This window comes from Ahaetulla prasina, chromosome 2 (assembly GCF_028640845.1).
Source record: "Ahaetulla prasina isolate Xishuangbanna chromosome 2, ASM2864084v1, whole genome shotgun sequence".
NCBI lineage: Eukaryota > Metazoa > Chordata > Lepidosauria > Squamata > Colubridae > Ahaetulla > Ahaetulla prasina.
In genome coordinates, this window is record NC_080540.1 from 261,071,575 (window position 1) to 261,090,746 (window position 19,172).

General features: G+C 33.8%; 1 long non-coding RNA gene across 8 annotated transcripts in view; it reads left to right on the forward strand.

The window, feature by feature from the left end:
- Positions 1–17,434, forward strand: part of LOC131192314 (uncharacterized) — a 124,964-nt gene extending 107,530 nt beyond the window's left edge. For 5 of the 8 annotated variants that reach the window (XR_009153701.1, XR_009153698.1, XR_009153700.1 and 2 more), the window contains 3 exons: positions 13,226–13,292; positions 15,567–15,680; positions 16,042–17,434. This is a non-coding gene — a long non-coding RNA (uncharacterized LOC131192314). Of the gene's footprint in view, positions 1–1,468; positions 1,604–13,225; positions 13,293–15,566; positions 15,681–16,041 lie in introns of all 8 variants that reach the window. The other 3 variants (XR_009153703.1, XR_009153704.1, XR_009153699.1) reach the window with 2 other exon arrangements.
- The last annotated feature ends 1,738 nt before the right edge of the window (positions 17,435–19,172 follow it).

Here is a 19,172-nt window from a genome sequence, read left to right on the forward strand (position 1 = left end):
TGAGGATTCACTTTTAAAAAACACACATGACACAATTGCCCTTGGCATGCACACTGTAAGCTGTGAAACAGCTAAAAAATGTACATGCAGCTGCTCAGAAGCCAGTTACATTATCCACTACACTGGGTACATCGGTACCATCCAAGAGGATTACCAGATGAATGGGAAGAAGGGCATCTGTGAAATGTGAATGTTCATCAAGTCCTGAATGGATCAGAAGCTCCCTCCCCCTCAAGAAATAAAAGGAATTTTAGCCTCAGCTGAGGAGCAAGAGGCAGTGTGAGCTCTGGGCTTTTGTGTGCCGCAGCTTGAACTGTGATTGAAGGTGACTCAGCAAGCACAAACATGGCAAATTGTTGTGTCAAAGATGAGCCACATGGAGTCTGAGGATTAGAGGCCACAAAGAGGCAAAACGGAGGCAGAGGATTAGGGCGTGAAAGACCCAAAAACCAGGGCAGTCAGGCAGATTCAAGATCCAGAGGTGTTTTCATAAACAGTGAAATGGCAGACATGAGCAGTGGATTAGTCACCATGTGGCTCCAATTGTGGCAAGCCTCTAGATCATTTTTAATTGTTCACTTCAGCAACTTTGTGATGTGTGGACTTTGACTCCCAGAATTCCTTAGTCTGCCAGCCAGCATGCTGGCTGGGAATTCTGGCAGTTGAAATCTACCTATTGCTGGGTAGATTTAACATTGCTGGGACAGAAACACTAGTCTAGACTGAGAAGATGTAGGCCATTAAATCTGAAGTTTGTTAAACCAGTGTCCACCAACATGTTTCTAATTTTTATAAAATCATTTATAATTCTATCATCAAATAATGTGCAAATATACCATAATTTTGAGGTGATTAAAATAAGAGCCACAAACATTTTTAGTGTGTACTGTACGGATAGCAACTCTAACAAGATTTTTCAGCTTTGAAGTTACTCAGGTTTTAGTTAGGATTCATTTTCTGGACCTGCTACTGCTGAAAATATTGCAAAATATACTGAAAATATCACTAAGATTTAGGATTCAGCCTAGAGAGGTGTTTTGTGTCAGATGATACCTCAGAAATGATTGGCAAGCACAATGAAATTCTGAAGCTACTAAAAAAGAAATAAAATGAACAGAAAATATATGATGTTGGTTCCACATTTAGCATAGCTAGGAGGGAGATATAGGGCAAAGACTGTCTCTTTTGATCTACCAATTTTCTGTAGATCTCTATGAAATAAGTTCCAACAGTAAAGAATTTCTCAAAAAAAGCATTTTATTCTGACATACAGTTAAAAAAGTTCTTGGGCTTGCTGGAATTCAGTGATTAAGCATCACTGATTACACCTGAAAGGATCTTAAATATTTGATATGATCTTAAATGTCACTATGTTATATGCTGAAGGGTTCAAAAAAATTGATCCCTCTAAGACCAAAGTATCTCTTTGCAATGGGTCTTTTATATTTCTTCTTCTTACTCATTCCAGATTGTTAAATCTCATAAAAGATGCTGCATGATTGCTTGAACAACATTCAGAATTAATTACACTTACCCTGATTTATAATTGGATAATTCCTCAGGCCATCCATAGTTTTCTAAGAATGCTGTCTTGTGCATCCTGGTAAGTCATTTAGGTTCATCTGTAAGAAGAAATTGGATGCTTCATATCTGTTGATTTTGGCAATTAGAAGTGAGACTGTGACATATTTAATTATTTTAGTTATATTTCAGTGGATGAATCTTTTGAAATTGTCTAGTTGCATGCTGAAACAAGGAAATTTTACCAGAACATCCTAATTTGTATGAAGCAAAAACTGTCAATCATTCAATACTGTTGGCAATAACTACATCTGATACTGTAGGGAAAAAAAGAGCTATAAATTGAGATTCTTTAGAATAATTTCTTAATACATTATAACAGAGCTGCCAAAAAATAATTGTGTAAAGTTCATGTTCAACTACTGTTTAACAGCTCTAGCCAGCCTGGACCTAGAAATGAAGATTGTCAGGTTATCATCAGTTCAAACTGCCAGAACCAGCTGCTGGGTAACCAAAGATACAGTACTTTGTGTTTTCTTCTTTTGTGAAGTATTGCTTATTCTTCATTGTCAGGTTTCCTGGGAAGATTAGACATTTCTTAGGGAAAGAAAGAGGAAACACAGAGATATTAGAAACAGTTTCTATGTATAGTGACATCCAAAGTCAGCACATTCAAGAAATAAAAGTGCACTGAATGATCATTGGCTCTTGAGGTATATCCTAAAATCTGCTACATTTGAATATACTTCTTGATTTGAAAACTACTCTCGTAGTTATTTATTTATTGTTACATTTATTTCCTGCTTTTTCTTTGGATTTCAGCAAGGGGACAAACTTGATTGTAAGTCTTCTTCTTCTTCTTCTTCTTCTTCTTCTTCTTCTTCTTCTTCTTCTTCTTCTTCTTCTTCTTCTTCTTCTTCTTCTTCTTCTTCTTCTTCTTCTTCTTCTTCTTCTTCTTCTTCTCCTCCTCCTCCTCCTCCTCCTCCTCCTCCTCCTCCTCCTCCTCCTCCTCCTCCTCCTCCTCCTCCTCCTCCTCCTTCTTCTTCTGTCATTGGACTTTGGCGATCCTGTTGGCAATCCTATTTTTTATCAACAGCCACACGAAAAAGTGCTGTTAAGTTTTGTCCAAACCAGTTGTTTAGATTTTGAAGCCATGATGTTCTTCTTCTGCCTGGACCTTGTTTGCCTTCAATCTTTCCCTGGAGGATTAAGTGACGTATGACGTATTTTTCTGGGTGTTGCATCACATGTCCAAAATATTCTAACTTTTGCTTTTTAATGGTTTTGATGATTTTCCTTGGCTTTTCCAGGTGTCTTATGACCTCCAAATTTCTGATTTTTGTCAATCCAGTTTATGTATATGTAACAGCCATCTGTAAATCCACATTTCAAATGCTTCTAGTCTCTTCAAGTGGCTTTCTGTCAGGCTCTCTACTCTGTAGAGCAGGATAAAAAAGATGTAACATCCAACAAGCCTGATTTTCAATTTTAGGCTTATATTGTAACTGTAGAAGACTTTTTTCATTTTGAAGAATGCTGTTCGAGCTTTCTCTAGCCTTGTCTTTACCTCAGTGGTCATGTCCCAGCTTTCATGTAAATTAGAACTGAGATACTTGATTCTTTCAACTTTTTTGAGTGGTTTTCCTTCTGAATTTATGGGTGGTAAATTAATGGTAAGGCTTATTAGTTCTTACTTATTATTATTTGAATATATTTCTTGATTTGTAAACTGCTCTCATAGTTATTTATTTATTGTTACATTTATATCCTGCTTTTTCTTTGGATCTCAGAGTCTCCTTTTGGTTCCCCTCCCCTCTATAATAACCTAGTGAGGTTATTTCACCTAGTGAAAAAGAATAGTTGGCCCCAAACTTTACTTTTACTTTAACTTGCTTGAATCTTGCTAATCACACCAACAGGAAAACCTAAGCCATTATAAACTGGTTGAAATACATTAGCACAGGGCTGATAGTATGTCTGTTCTCCAGGTGAGTTTTTAGTCTGTTGGTAAGAAAGTCAATATCACTCACAGCATTCATCTTCTATTTTTCATTTTTCAGTAAAGACTTTGGATCCCATATTCATGGTTCAAGAAAATAATTTTAATAGAGAAAAGAAGTTGAGCTGATGTTCTTCCCTTTCTTTTTACCAGCACTGGGCCCAGTAAAATAAAATATATATGTAGCATGTCATCATCACTTTTTTTCTGCTTGGAAAATCTGGATTTTCTAGGTTTTTGCTACTTAATCCTATTCATATTTAAATATGATAGAACTCTTTTATCTTGTGACTCTCATACTTTTTATTCTAGATCAGGATGAATTAGAATTAGAAACAGAGCAATTCTGAGAAACGGAGCCATTTTTTAAAAAAAATATTAATCTGTAAATATGTGCAGGCTGCAAGATTGACAAAGCCCGGAATTTCTTTTCTTATGATGCATCTGTTATAGGAATTACTGAAAGAGCACCTTGTTTTTACAGTGCCTTGTACATAGCTTCAGGTTTATTATAACAACCTGGCTATGCGCATGAGAGCCACGTGAAAGCAATTCTTCTGGATAACACAAGAAAGTGAACTAGTTCCTCTATATTCATTTAATAATGACTTTATTACTTCTGTAAACCATAGTTTGTAAGTTATTATAGCTTGTGTAATTGAATGATATAATATGTGTGAGTGATCCATCAGACATCTGAAATGCAGATAGAACTTTTGTATTAGCTTATATTTATCCAAGACAATAATTTACAGTGAACTCAGTTTATAAGTGACACCAATCATTGCTAGTAACCAAGTAATCATGACATTCATGTGAGCGTATCATTTCTTTTAGTATGATATCTAAATAAAAATTTAAATCTCCTTACAATGTATAAAGCAAAACGGATTATATATATATATATATCAAGTATATCAAGAATGTTGGAAATGCTTGTTTGCAGTTCATAATCAGCAGACAAATTTATTATACCAGGGTCTTGTTTTCTTTAGCGAAATATCTGGTCTTTTAATGCAGATATCATCCTGTTTTGATACAGAAATAAATATGTTTCAGTTTGCAAATGAAGAACATGATTAATATGATACTGAAACAAAATAGTGCACTATATGTAAGTTGAATGAGCTTTATATGTCTTCTCTTAGTTATTCTGGAAGGAAGAAGAATGCTGTTACTTTAGCAACTGCAATAAAATATGGTACTTGTGTTCACAGCTGCTTCTGCATCATTGCCCATTGCCCAATCTCTTTCTATTCACATCTAGAATGTCTCCCAGAAGAAATAAATATCATCCTGTAGAATTCCTTCAGGAGGACCAGACATCAGTTAAATAGAATCTTTTACATTTCCAGAAACAGAATCTTCATGTTGCTGTCATTTCATTTTTACTAAAATATCAAGAGAATGAGCAGTCTTACAGCGTTTTAATAGGGACTACGCAGAAAGGCAATTTCTTTCAGAATTTCAATGAGCTATAGGCCAACATAATCTGTAGAGGTTGGAGGGCTGAATATAAACAGAGTACATATTTTAAACACAATTTTGAAGAATATCCCCCATCTATTTCCACATTTTGTGAGTTCCATAAAGCAAATTCTAATTCTTTTCTCTGTTGGAGCCATACTAAAAATGTGTTTTGATCATGATATTCTGTCATGGTGAGATACCCCAGTATTGTTGCATGTTTTATAGCCATCTTAATTTGTCTTAAAACCCAACAGATGTATTTAATAGAGATGAGAAATATAAAGCACCTATGATTAAAGGACAGTTTGCTTATTCTATTAAAACTAGCTAGCTTCATGGCCACAAAATAAACTCTCTGTGTAGGAAAATATTAGAAGCTGCCTTATGCCAAATCAGTTTGTTTCTTTTCTTCAGTATTGTCCATCTTGACTGGCACTAATTTTCGTGACTCTTGGACAGTATTTCTTCTCAATCCATGCCTTAAAGCAAGACATGCTCCAAAGAATATTTCTGACTTAAAATACAAAACTTCTTACAACCCTAATTTTTACAGGTTTTGATAAACAGTCAAATTCCAAAACTTTGGCATATAGGTAAACATTATATTAACCTTTGAAGATTTTCCTATAAATTTAGTTATATATGCTAATACACTATCCCGAAAAGATACCAAATAATCACGCAATCATTTCATTAGGATATTTAATGTGATCTTCAGGAATGTATAATATTACCAGTTTGGTGAAATACTGCTATTGCTTTCGTCAAGAGTTTCTGTCAATACTATAAATAAAATCTGGGTAAAAAGCTTGAAAGTCATGATGGCATAACCTGAACATAACAGAATCTGCACACAAATAAAGAATTATTATTCTTTAATGGCTTTTCTACAAATGAAAAGGATGACAGTTATTAAAAACGGACTCCCAGTTTTTTTCAGAAGACAAATGTTGTTTGTTCAGCAACAGACAATTGAAATTATAAACTAGAAAAAACTATATAAACTATGTAAAAGATAAGGGATATTTTAAGTGTAAGGTCCATTATAATACTTCTCCCTCTATCCTATTTATTTATACAATCCATTTTTGATCCACAAATCTGGGCAACTTATACATAGGAAGAATACATGGAAAAGGATACACAATTTTTTGAGAGACAAGGACATCAACAATGAAACTTGCAAAACATAACAGATCACCCCTCCCCAAAACTTGGAAAATTTTAATTTAACCAATCAGATGAGGTAATATTATCAATCCCTTAGAATATGGTTAAGCAAATTATATTTTCTTAGCTACTGCCCTCAAAGCTTCTTCAAAAGTTCCTGCTGAACAGTAGTCTGAATGGGAAAGATGGCCCAAAATATTTCAATAAATGAAAAAAAAAAATGAAAAAAAAGGAAAGAATGGAAATGGAGTTTGATTTTAGTTAAAGCTACATCAGATTTAGACTACAATAGAATAGAATAGAATAGAATAGAATAGAATAGAATTCTTTATTGGCCAAGTGTGATTGGACACACAAGGAATTTGTCTTGGTGCATACACTCTCAGTGTACATAAAAGAAAAGATACATTCGTCAAGAATTATAAGGTACAACACTTAATGATAGTCATAGGGAAACAGTCAATATAAATCTTAAGGAAGCAACAGGTTTACAGTTATATAGTTATAAATGGGAGGAGATGGGTGATAGGAACAATTAATAGTAATGCAGACGTAGTTTGACAGTGTTGAGGAAATTATTTGTTTAGCAGAGTGATGGCGTTCGGGAAAAAACTGTTCTTATGTCTAGTTGTTCTGGTCTGCAGTGCTCTGTAGCGTCATTTTGAATTTCATCGTTTAAATTTTGGCCTCGTTCTGCTTGCCTCAGTAGATACAGCACATTGTTAACCATCTCTGTAAGTTAAGCAGATCCAGTCATGCTTAGTAGTTGGATGGAAGCCCTCAGGAAATACCAAGCTCATAAGTTTGACTGGGAAGGTTGAAAAACGTTAACTAAAGACAGTAACTATACTGATATACGAAGATGCCAGGAGTTGAATTTGATTCAAAAGAGACTATTTTAACTGATTTGGTCTAAGTGCTTGTTGTCAAGAAATATACTGTTGGAGTTTGACTACCTAACTTCAACTCAAATGTTAAATGCAACACTAAGTCAAAAGAAAGTTATATATTCCCATCATAAAATAGAGTGACATTTTTTATGGTTTGAAACCTAATTTCAAAAATCCTAAGTATATCATCATATCAGATCTACTGAACTTAATTGAAGGTTAGTGCCAAAACATCAGATTCAGCAAGTTTTTAATCTCATTCAGGACTCTGCTGTTCAGTAATTTTTTCAGGGGAATCTCTCTTAGATCCTAAATGTTCAAAATGCCATCATCAGTAGTACCATCATACAACCACCATCAACATGTGGATCATTTTCAGTATTGTTTTGTCAATACTAAAAAATGAAAAGGCTGGAAGGAAATAAAATGAACTGCAATGGCATCATTATTCCATGAACATACTTTTTGAAATAATTATGGTTATTTCATATCTCTTTTGTATCCAGGGGCATTCAGAGCAGGAATCATAGAAGTCAAGATGATAGCTGCAACATGACTGAAAGCCTTCCTTCATCCATGCGTGGACCCATACAGGAATGACAGAAACTAAGGAATCAATGTAGTACCTGTCAGAAAAATAATATGGGGTCCCAACTCAGGGTTGGGGTTGTGCAAGAATAAATAAAAATGAAATCCAGACAGCTACGAGGAAAGCTGAAATATTTATTCTCAAAAGCAAATAAGTTTGCCTTGGGGCAGTTGCAGAGAAAATGGGTATAGAGACACTGTTTTATAGGGGAGCTTGTCCAGGGTGTAGAAGTGTGTATGTGCTGATTCTTGCGTGGTGCGTGAGGTGTGTGTGTGTGTGTGTGTAGGTACATGTCATCTATGATGTTTTTTCTTGTGAACATGCAGTTCCATTGGAAGACCATTTTAATTAATTCAATTTACCGTATGTTTACAGACCTTCTCCTTTGATATGTGGATTAGATCTGGGTAATTTATTTGGAGATTTGAGGAAGTTGAGTAAAAGATTTTCCCCCATTTGCTCTTTTTTTTTATTAACTTAGTTTCATCTTGACTGTAAATTATCTAGCACAGATGCCCATTCTCAGTCTATTGTGGATTTTGTTAATATTTAAGGGAAGATGGAGCCAGATAAGGAATAAAATATATTTTGATATAAAACTTCACACATACCTTTCAGGTGTGCTTAGACTACAGTTCCTATTATATTCAACTTGCTATCCAGTGACATCATTGTTTTAAATGATTGGTATTATATTCAGGAAATAACAAATTAGGAAGAGCTGAGGTAAAGTAATTGTACAATACTTATATTTTGCTAAACTGGTAATATAAGTGAACATTTCATGTTTTAAGACTTAAAGACTTGTCTGGAAAAGGACTGCTTTAAAATTTACAGTTTAAAATACTGTAGCAGTATTTTATTATCTCTCAACCAAAATGTTTCTTCTACTATGGAATTTTTCTCACAGTAATATGCTTAATCAAGATCTGAGAATCCTGCAAATGTAAAGTTTGAACTTCAATTTTAAGCATGCAAAAATGTATATTTGTGCTGTTGGTCTGTGTTCCTCTCATCATTTGTCAATGGAAATGGCAATATCAGATGATAATTGCCAAGGTAAATAGTAATAGGAACATCGATTCGATTCCTGTAAAAAGCACTAACAGAGTACTGAGGAAGTTTAATCTGCTGACTCAGACAACTGCATTTCAAATGTTATGATGAGTTGTTAACAGTGAATAGTATTGGATTTAAAATATCTTTTAAAATGTACTTTATTATTTAACCACAGTTTAGAAACAGATAAGCTGTAATTTCTCTGCCTCTAAACTTTCAGATTTATTCCTACTGTATTCTAAAATAGGCATTAAGTAAAAATAACTTTCAAGAACAATGATGACATTTTTTGTTTGCCGTAATTGTTGGCCATGACATATTTAAAACTATTTAAATGTTTTCATGATCTGTCATTAGAAAAAAGGATCAGATTGTACTCAAGCTCTTTGGGAGAGATTGGTGGCCTAGAAATGTGAAATATCAACAAATAAATATAGATACAATAAATATTTAAGAGCAACAAATATCTAAGAATGTATCAATGTCTTCTTAATCACTTAAACCCTATTTGTTACTTTCGCAAATGGAACATCTGCAATGTTTTTTATTGTTAGTTGCAAAGTCGTGTCTGACCCATAGCAACCCCATGGATAACGTTCCTCCAGGCCTTTCTGCCCTCTACCATCCTCTGGAGTCCATTTAAACTCACGCCAACTGCTTCAGTGACTCCATCCAGCCACCTCATTCAATCCCACCCCCTTCTTATTTTGCCCTCAATAGTTCCCAGTATTAGGCTCTTCTCCAGTGAGTCCTTCCTTCTCATTAGGTGGCCAAAGTATTTGAGTTTCATCTTCAGGATATGGCTTCTAAAGAGCAGTCAAGATTGATCTCCTCTAGGACTGACCAGTTTGATCCCCTTGTAGTCCAAGGGACTCGCAGGAGTCTTCTCCAGCACCAGAGTTCAAAGGCCTCAATTACGTATCTGTAACTGTAAACTCTTGAAAATAGAGAGAGAAAGCAAAAGAAACATCACTGATTTCTACACCTCAAACAAATCTTGATAATTTCTCCCTAAATTATATTTACTAAGTAATTATTATCTTTCATTGTGTTCTTTGCACCTATTTAGTTATGCATGCTTGTTAAATTATTTATTTAATAATTTATTAAATAATAATTTATTTAGCAGAGTAGAGTATAACTACTTTTATGTTACCCTACAGACATATTTCCAGACTGCTTTTCAACTACAGTAACACCCCGCCCCCAACAATATGGGAATATTTTCCACATGTGGGAAAACTGACAACTACAAAATAAGAAAAGCAGAAAAAGCCAGGATACATAATTAGAATTGCTTCCAAAAATGCTTGGGATTTTTTTTTATATACCTTCTTTGTCAAGCAGAGAAAAGGAGAAGAAAAAGAAGTCAGGCAATGTTGGCTGGGAAAACATTCAAAAGCAGGGCACTACCATTGGAAACCCTTCAGCTTCCATTTCCAAAGGACATTATGATATAAATTCTAACTTTTTTGTATGTGCTTTATGATATTGCACTTAGATAGATAAAGGGTGGAGTTCACATTCCAACATTGGGACAGTTTGCTTGTTTTACTCACTTCCTGCAGATTCTTGTAGCAGTCTTTTTCCTGGTTACCATGAGAATTTGAAAAGAAATGTGGTTGCTTTACTATGAGCTGACTCATTAGCTGTACAGCTGTAGTGCAATGGAGTCTAACTAAGGTGATTGCACTTATATGTATTCCCTCATCCTAAGACCTAAGAAAAACTTTCAAATACAAGTTCCATTGGAATGAATAGTTACTGCCATGAAAATAAAAATATTACAAACTAATACAAAATATGAAAAAGAAAAGAAAAAGAAAAAAATGAAAGAGAAAAGTCAATGAAAGAAAAAGAGTAAAAGAAAAAAGAAAAAAAAAGATACAAAGAAGTAGCTCTTACATTTTTGACAACAGTCATAATTATAAATCTGCATTTTATTCTATGATTACAGTTTAACTTTCTTCTTCCTTTAATCTATGCACCTAGGCATCAAAACCATAAATCATAAGTTCATTTTTTTCATTTTTACTCAAACATTCCATAAAGGGTTTCCTGTCAGCAATAAATGTAAATATTGTCTTTTCTTTGATCAAAGAAGTCAATTTAACCATCCGCCATGGAATGTCTTTTAATTGTATTGATCATTTTAAAATCCTCCCATTTTAAAATAAATTTAGTTATTTTTCATTTTTTATCTGAAACACATCTAAGTTCCAACGGTGCTTTCTGTTCAGCTCTGAAGAGCTGAAGAAGCTTCTTGGATGAGAAGCAAAACATCTTCAAAGAAAAACCAGAACGTCCAATTGCTTCTTGAAAAAGCACCGTTGGGACAACCATGACCTGGATGACTGAGAATCTCCATACATATCTAAGGAATTAAAATATTATAAGTATAAAAATATAAGAGAAATAACTCATAATAAATATTTTTTTTAATCCAAAATGGATATAAAACTTAAGCTGGGTTTGAAGGCCTTGTTAAATAGGGTTGCACATTGTGCTTTAGAACACTGCATTCTAGTATCATTCCACACAGAGAATTGTCTATATATAAGTATATACAATGATTTGTTTTAAAAAAGATTAAAAGATTATTGCATGGCAAATGAAATTTTATGTTCTAGTTTCAAATCCAGTATTGACCTATCATTCTAATTCTGCCAGAAAAACAATAGTAAAACAGTAATTATTTATTCTATAGCTATAATGCAGAGAATGTAGACAAAGAAGCTTATTCATAATATTTTGTACAGTTGTCCTGATTTATGGAAAAAACTCAGTATTGTATTTAGTTTGCTCCAATAACCTACAAGGCAGGAAAGTGGGTGGACTCTACCCGTTGAATTAAAAAGTGAATTTCAGTTAATAAATCTAACAAGAATGCATGTAGTGGAAATACAATTGCTTGTTTTCTTATTTTGTTTAGTGTGTTGTATGAAAATTGCCAAAATATGTCTGGAGTGAACTCAAGATATAAACAGATGAACCTGCTCCCCTTATATATAGTATGAACATCTTTTAAAATAAGGTTTTATTATTTTTAGCTTAACCTACGTAGAAATTTCTTTCTAAGATTTACATAAAGAGGGAGTAGCTTTCCTTTCAAATCCCAATTTACCCAACATAAAATATTCTCATTTTCACACATACATTATATAAGCAAAAGGTCTTAGTTCTTTACATCCCACAAGATAATAAACTAATATCAAATGTGCAAACACTTTCTGGGAGCAGATCTTATATGTTGGGAATTACCACATATAATCAAATATAGGATGACTCATGTTTCCTGGCTTTAACTGAAGGAAAAGGCATACATTACTATATGTCAATCTGCTCAAGTAAATTTTATACAGATTAAGTTAAATTATGGGGCATAATTTGTTTTATGTAACTGTGGAGGTATTTGAAATCAAGACATCTGTCAAAAAGATATTTTAAGGATATGATGATTTGGATAAGGCAGCGTACAATTTTACATGACTACATTGTGGTCTCCCTTTTCATTCTGCCTTCTAGATCACAGGTTCACCAAAAATAAAATGAAACATTTCAATTCAAATAGTGTTGCTGCTCATTTCTAATTAAGGGCTTACAGGTAGTCTTCAACTTACAACAATTCATTTAGTGATGGTTCAAAGTTACAATTGCACTGAAAAATGTGACTTTTCAAAGTTATAACCTTTGCAGCATCCCCATGATCATGGGATCAAAATTCAGATGCTTGGCAACTGATTCATATTTATGACCGTTGTTGTTGTTGTTGTTAACTGCGAAATCGTGTCCTACCCATCGCGGCCCCATGGACAATGTCCTCCAGGCCTTCCTATCCTCTATCATCCTCTGGAGTCCATTTAAGCTCACACCGACTGCTTCAGTGACTCCATCCAGCCACCTCATTCTCTGTCGTCCCAATCTTCTTTTGCCCTCAATCTTTCCCAGCATTAGGCTCTTCTCCAGTGAGTCCTTCCTTCTCATTAGGTAGCCAAGGTATTTGAGTTTCATCTTCAGGATTTGGCCTTCTAAAAAGCAGTCAGGGTTGATCTCCTCTAGGACTGACTTGTTTGTTTGCCTTGCAGTCCAAGGGACTCGCAGGAGTCTTCTCCAGCACCAGAGTTCAAAGGCCTCAATTCTTTGGCGCTCAGCCTTTTTTATGGTCCAACTTTCACAGCCATACATTGCAACTGGGAAAACCATAGCCTTGACTATACGCACTTTTGTTATGTGCCACACTTTTGCTGTGTCCCAAAATCATGTGATCACCTTTTGGGACCTTCTGACAAATAAAGTCAATAGGGAAGCCAGATTCACTTAACAACCAGGTTACTAATTTATTAATTGCGGTGATTCACTTAACAATGGTGGCAAAAAAGGCAAAAAGGTAAAAGAGGGTAAAACTCACTTAACAAATGTCTCACTTAACAATAGAAATTTTGGACTCAATTGTGGTTGGAAGTTGAGGACTACCTGTAATTGTATTGTATTGTAAATTGTATAACTTTTCCACTGTTTCTTTCTTAGGTTCCTAATATTTGCTTCATCTTGAGAGCAGAAGAAAGTAAGAAAACCTGCCAAATCAAACCAAAGGGTATCTAATATAGAATTATATTAATAAAAACAAATAATACATATGCCTATGCATACATATACACAGTGCCATAATACAGATAACACAATAACGCTAACATAACTTATGTTAAAATTATTTATACTATAAAAATATCCTTGATTAAGATGAAAAGATTGTGCACTGTAGATCAAGCGCAGAAAAGAAATAGCCAAATACAAATGCTATTTTTATTTCACAACATTTGCTTTCCCCACTCCCTCAACAGAGTTTTATATAGAAAGAAAAATATAGTGCATTATACTATGTTTAATGATGCAAATGCAGTCCCAGTTAGAAGGAAACCCACTCTTTTCTTCGATGTGCTCAATTAGGTTTAGATAGCAGTGTCATAAGCATGTGAGCAAGGTAGATTGTATTGTTCTGTTGCACATCAACAGAAATAAAATTTCCAACTGATTGGAACTAATTGTCCCCTTTCTTCATTAGATTGCACCTTATATCTACTTTTGAGCTTTACAATTTAAAGAGTTATAAAGCAATTCAGAGAAAGGATGATCAGGTTTCTAGAAACGCAGTCTTAGAAAGACAGAATGACGGAACTGCAAATGTTTAGTTTTGGAACTAGAAGATTGGGTGTGCTGGGGGGTGGGGGAAATATAATAATATTTTTCAAATACCTGAAAAAAATCCCACACAGAAGGCAAGATCTGTTCTCTATCATCACAGAGGGCAGACCCTGAACAATGGTTTTATATTACAGGAGTGCAAATTCCAGATGAAGGTTAGGAAAGATCTTCTAATGATAAGAACAGTTTGACGATGGAACTAGTTACACAGAGAGGTGGTAGGACCCCCTTTTTTGAATTTATTTAGCGATCAACCATCTGTTTTGAATGCTGCAATTGCAATTCTTTGAGGAGTAGAAAGTTACATTTGATCCAAATAACCTGATCAAACCCTATAATTCTCTCATTTGACTAAAAGACCTTGAAACTTTCCAATGAAACTTTCACATGAACATCCATGAGGGAAACACTATCGGAAAGGCATCTAATATTAGAGTGATAGGGTACATTTTTTCTATTAATAAGCTCTATGAATGCCTAAACATACTATACACCCAGGAAACATGTTTAGAATTGCCCAGTGAATGTTCAAGGCCACAGAAAAGGAAACATAATATACTGGTTTTCTTTATCAGTGTCTATTACATTAATAATATCTGTAAATAGTAAAATGGTATAATTGTCATTTTAGAACATCATAGCTCACAGCAAAATTGACAGAATGAGATATAGAAAAAAGCTGAAAATATATCTTTAATCGCCCTGTGTTGTAGATCTAGATAAGGTACTAAATATTTTTTTTAAATAATTCAATTTATTTTGCTTCAGTGACTCTTTACATGACAGCAAATAGTCACATATTTTAAATATGTAGGGGAAATATGGAAGATCAGTATATTTTATTGACATGACTATGCTGAAGTTAATTATTTCAAACTATGTGATGGTGAGGTCTGCTGCTTCTAGTGGTGCCACTGAATACTGCCCATCTGCCATAGCGGTGCTGAGCTGAACACAGCCCAAACCGATGTCAGGTCCAGGTGATAAGCCGTTGGTCAATTTTTTGATAGCAAGCTATGGATCTACAGCCGACTCTGTCAAAATGCAGACATGACCTGCATGCTAAGTCTGATCATGTAAAATTTAGTCAAAAAAGCAGACCCTGCTCCTGAGAGAAAAATGCTAGGAAGATTATGATGATAGCAATAGCAATAGCACTTAGTCTTATATACCTACAGCCGACTCTGTCAAAATGCAGATATGACCTGCATGCTAAGTTTGATCAGGTAAAATTTAGTCAAAAAAGCAGACCCTGCTCCTGTGAGAAAAATGCTAGGAAGATTATGATGATAGCAATAGTAATAGCACTTAGTCTTATATACCGCTTCATAGTGCTTTTACAGCCATCTCTAAGCGGTTTACATAGTCAGCATATTGCCCCCAACAATCTGGGTCCTCATTATCAACCTCGGAAGGATGGAAGGCTGAGTCAATCTTGAGCCGGTGAGATTTGAACTGCCAAACTGCAGCTAGCAGTCAGCTGAAGTAGCCTGCAGTGCTGCACTCTAACCACTGTGCCTCCTTGGCTCTTATGATGATTATTTCAGACTATGTATGGAGGTCAATTGTTCTTGCATATCAACAATGTTATTGCATGTAAAAAATTTGTGGATTTAGTCATAATAATTTAGCTATTTTAGTTATATTTCTCTTTTTCTTTTTCCAGGCACTCAAGACAATGAACACAATCCTCCACCCTTCCTCATTTTATCATCAAAATGACCTCCCTCTAAGATACTAAGAGAGATAATTATTGCTGTCATCTATGTCACCTAACAAGGTAGGTCCTTCTCTATAATCCTTAATCTTTTTGATAAAGTCAATAAATTAACACAATTTTTCAAAGAAAACCCTTATCTTTTTGCCTTTTTAAAAAAATCTGCTATTTCTCCCAAGTCCCTCAAACAACTTAATATCTTTTAAAAATAAAGATACACAGAGTTGAACAGTTCAAATAGTATCATGTTCAACCTCATGTAAAACTCAACTACATTTTTTAAAAATGTATTTCCCTTCTCCGACTCTTTTGAAAAGTTTTCAAAACTTTTATTTGCAAAATTGATATCATAACATTGCAATTGTTCATAGTAAGATTTTCCTCACCAAACTCAGTCCTGATATTTATTTTCTCTGGTTTACAGCACATTCTGTTGTCTCAACATTTCATTTAGTGGAATCAAACTTGAAGAACAAATAAAGATATCAGATATGAAGTATAGCTAAAAGGCAGTGATGAAAGAACAGCAAGACTATTGCATCTTTTCAGCTTTGGATTCAGTGACAATATAAACAAGTTCTCTGCTCTGAACATTTATTTCTGTAATTTAAAGCAACAGAATGTAAAAAAAAGTGTGTCTGATTCAGTGGTCATATATATGCTTCCCAAAATATATATACTCCATTGAATAAGATGTTATTGTTAGTTAATGTTGCTATTTAATGACTTGTCCAATTGCAAGTGAAATACAGTTGTTTTTACAATCCAGGTATCAGGATCTTAATCTTGGCCAACGAGGAATTAACAATGCATTACTTGAAATAGGAAATGAACTGGGAGTTTCCCAACGGAACATAGAATCATCCATGAACTATTGATATAAGTCAAATAAAACAAAAATCACAATATGAGAACTGTAATAAACATACGTCATTTGGTCTTATATTATGTTTCACTCCATTATACAGAATGCTGAATCTTGAATAACTTCTTGCCTGATTCGTAAACCAATACAAATCCATAAAAAAGCTGCTGAATATTTCAAATTCCTTTTATAGTTGTGATTTCATGTTTTCCTATTAAATAATTTTGCATCACAAAAGATGAAAAAATATGCAAAAAACAAAGAAGCAAATATATTTATGTTTAAGAAAGTTTGCAGTACATTGCAGAAAGTTTTAAATGGCATTTCTTTTATAATCTTGCAATAAAAGGTGGGGAAACACTAGAATGCTTGAAAGATTTGCCAAATATATGAAAATTAAAACAACAAAAATAACAATCAATTGTATTAAATATCGGGTGGATATATGTTTATTTCAAAAAAAGTTTTCAAGGCAATCAGTTGGATATAGGCATGCATACACACACACACACACACACACACACACAAATATATATATCCTCCAGTAATCCTCCAATATTGAATGTTTAACATGTCTTCTTCTGAATGTGTGGGGTAACATTTCTACAATTCCCAACCAACATGGAACACTGTTGCCTGATTTATAATTTATCACAGTTTAACAGCAGTTGTTGAGATTTGTTTGAATGTACAAACTTCTTAACTATGTAAGTTTATGATTCCAGCAAAAGGTGGCATTTCTCATTAATACTCATTTTTAGTAGTAAAACAATTTATTACTTAATAGATTGTGACTGAATTTTATTTTTATTATAATTGTTTTAATTTACTTTCTTAATCTTACTGCTTCCTTAGCCATTTTGAGGGCACTTTTTATAGTTGAGAATAGGGATATAAATGATCACACAAAGCAAAAGTAAAAGTAAAAAACAAAAGCCAAGAGATTGTACCACTTTTTCCTGACTAGAATTATTCCAACTGTTATCTTCAAAATGTTATTTTAGGGCAGAGGTCTTCAAACTTGGCAACTTTAAGACTTGTGGACTTCAACTCCCAGAATTATCCAGCCAGCTATGCTATTCTGGGAATTGAAGTCCACAAGTCTTAAAGCTGCCAAGTTTGAAGACCTCTGTCTTAGGGCATAGGTATATATTTCCTATTATTCTATAGCAGAAGAGGAACGTCTGTTTTAAGTCTGATGAACTCTGTTTGGAGTTCCTGTCTTGAATTTGAAAGGGTTTGGATTTGAAAAGTTTTATACACCATTCACCTCCTTGTCTTTCTAAGTGTTGGATAAAAGGGAAAAGTATCCTTGGTTTCTTTGCAGATATAATTACTTTAGAGCATGATTTTCTGCATAGTTCTTGGTTAAAAACCCTAAAAGACTGTACACAAGCACACACACTTTGCTTAGTTACAGAATAACTAACAGATGCAAGCTGAAATAAACTGTGCAGTCAGTATGTGGCCAAACATGCACAACTGACTCTGTGGCAACCCACAATCCACCTACACAGCCACAGCATCTCCTGCCAATTATTTGACTCAAGGTTTTAATAATCACTTTTCCCTTGAAATGAGCAGGATTTGCACATTCACTGTTGTACTTATATTTTGGGGCTCTCATAACATATGTGAGATCGCCAGTGTTTGCATATGAATGCTGATGTATTCCAAGTCTGGGATTTGTATTTTAATAAATAGTAAGAAGAGTCTAAATTTACTCATCATAGAAAGAAAAAATCCTTCCTAATTAAGAAGTATTCCTATCTAAACCAATTTGTATGTGATAACATGTATCTTTTTGTAAGTGTTGCTTATTATTCATACAAACTTTTTTGTTTTGGCCATTTAACTGTTCTGGTAAAATAAGATTGTGTGAATATTTATTTGAAGGAAACCATATTTTTACTTTATTCTGAGTCAGAATTCTATATAACTGCATTCTGAATCATAATTCTAACCGCACCATTATGTACTTTAATACTACCTCTAAATACACAATAGGAATTAAAACTCATTAAAAAAATAATATGAGTTATGATAGCAGTTATGATAGCAGTTCCATTTTCAAGCTACATATGACTTTTTAAAAACATAGGTAGTTGTACACTATATGTGCATTTTACAATTTCTACAATGATACACATAACTTTTCATATCTTTTGTATATTAAATAGGATATGCAAACATTTATTTAGAGCAACTGGAAAAACTTACCTCCAGAAGTTGTGGGTGCTTCATACTGGAGGTTTTTAAGAAGAGATTGGACAATCATTTGTCTGAAAAATGATATAGAGTTTCCTACTTGAGTTGAAGGTTCCTCCAAGATCCCTTCCTACTCTGTTATTCTGTTTATTATTATTATTATTATTATTATTATTATTATTATTATTATTATTATTAATAATAATAATAATAATAATAATAATAATAATAATAATAATAATAATAATTCGATTTTTATACCGCCCTTCTCCCGAAGGACTCAGGGCGGTGTACAGCCAAAAGTAAAAACAGACAATACAATATACAATTAAAATACAAATTAAAAAACTTATTTTATAATTGGCCTAAAAAAACTTTAAAATATATAAAACTAAAACCCCTTAAAATTAATAATAGAAAATTTAAAATCAATAAAATTTAAGCCAGCCCCGCACGAATGAAAAGATGTGTCTTCAGTTCGC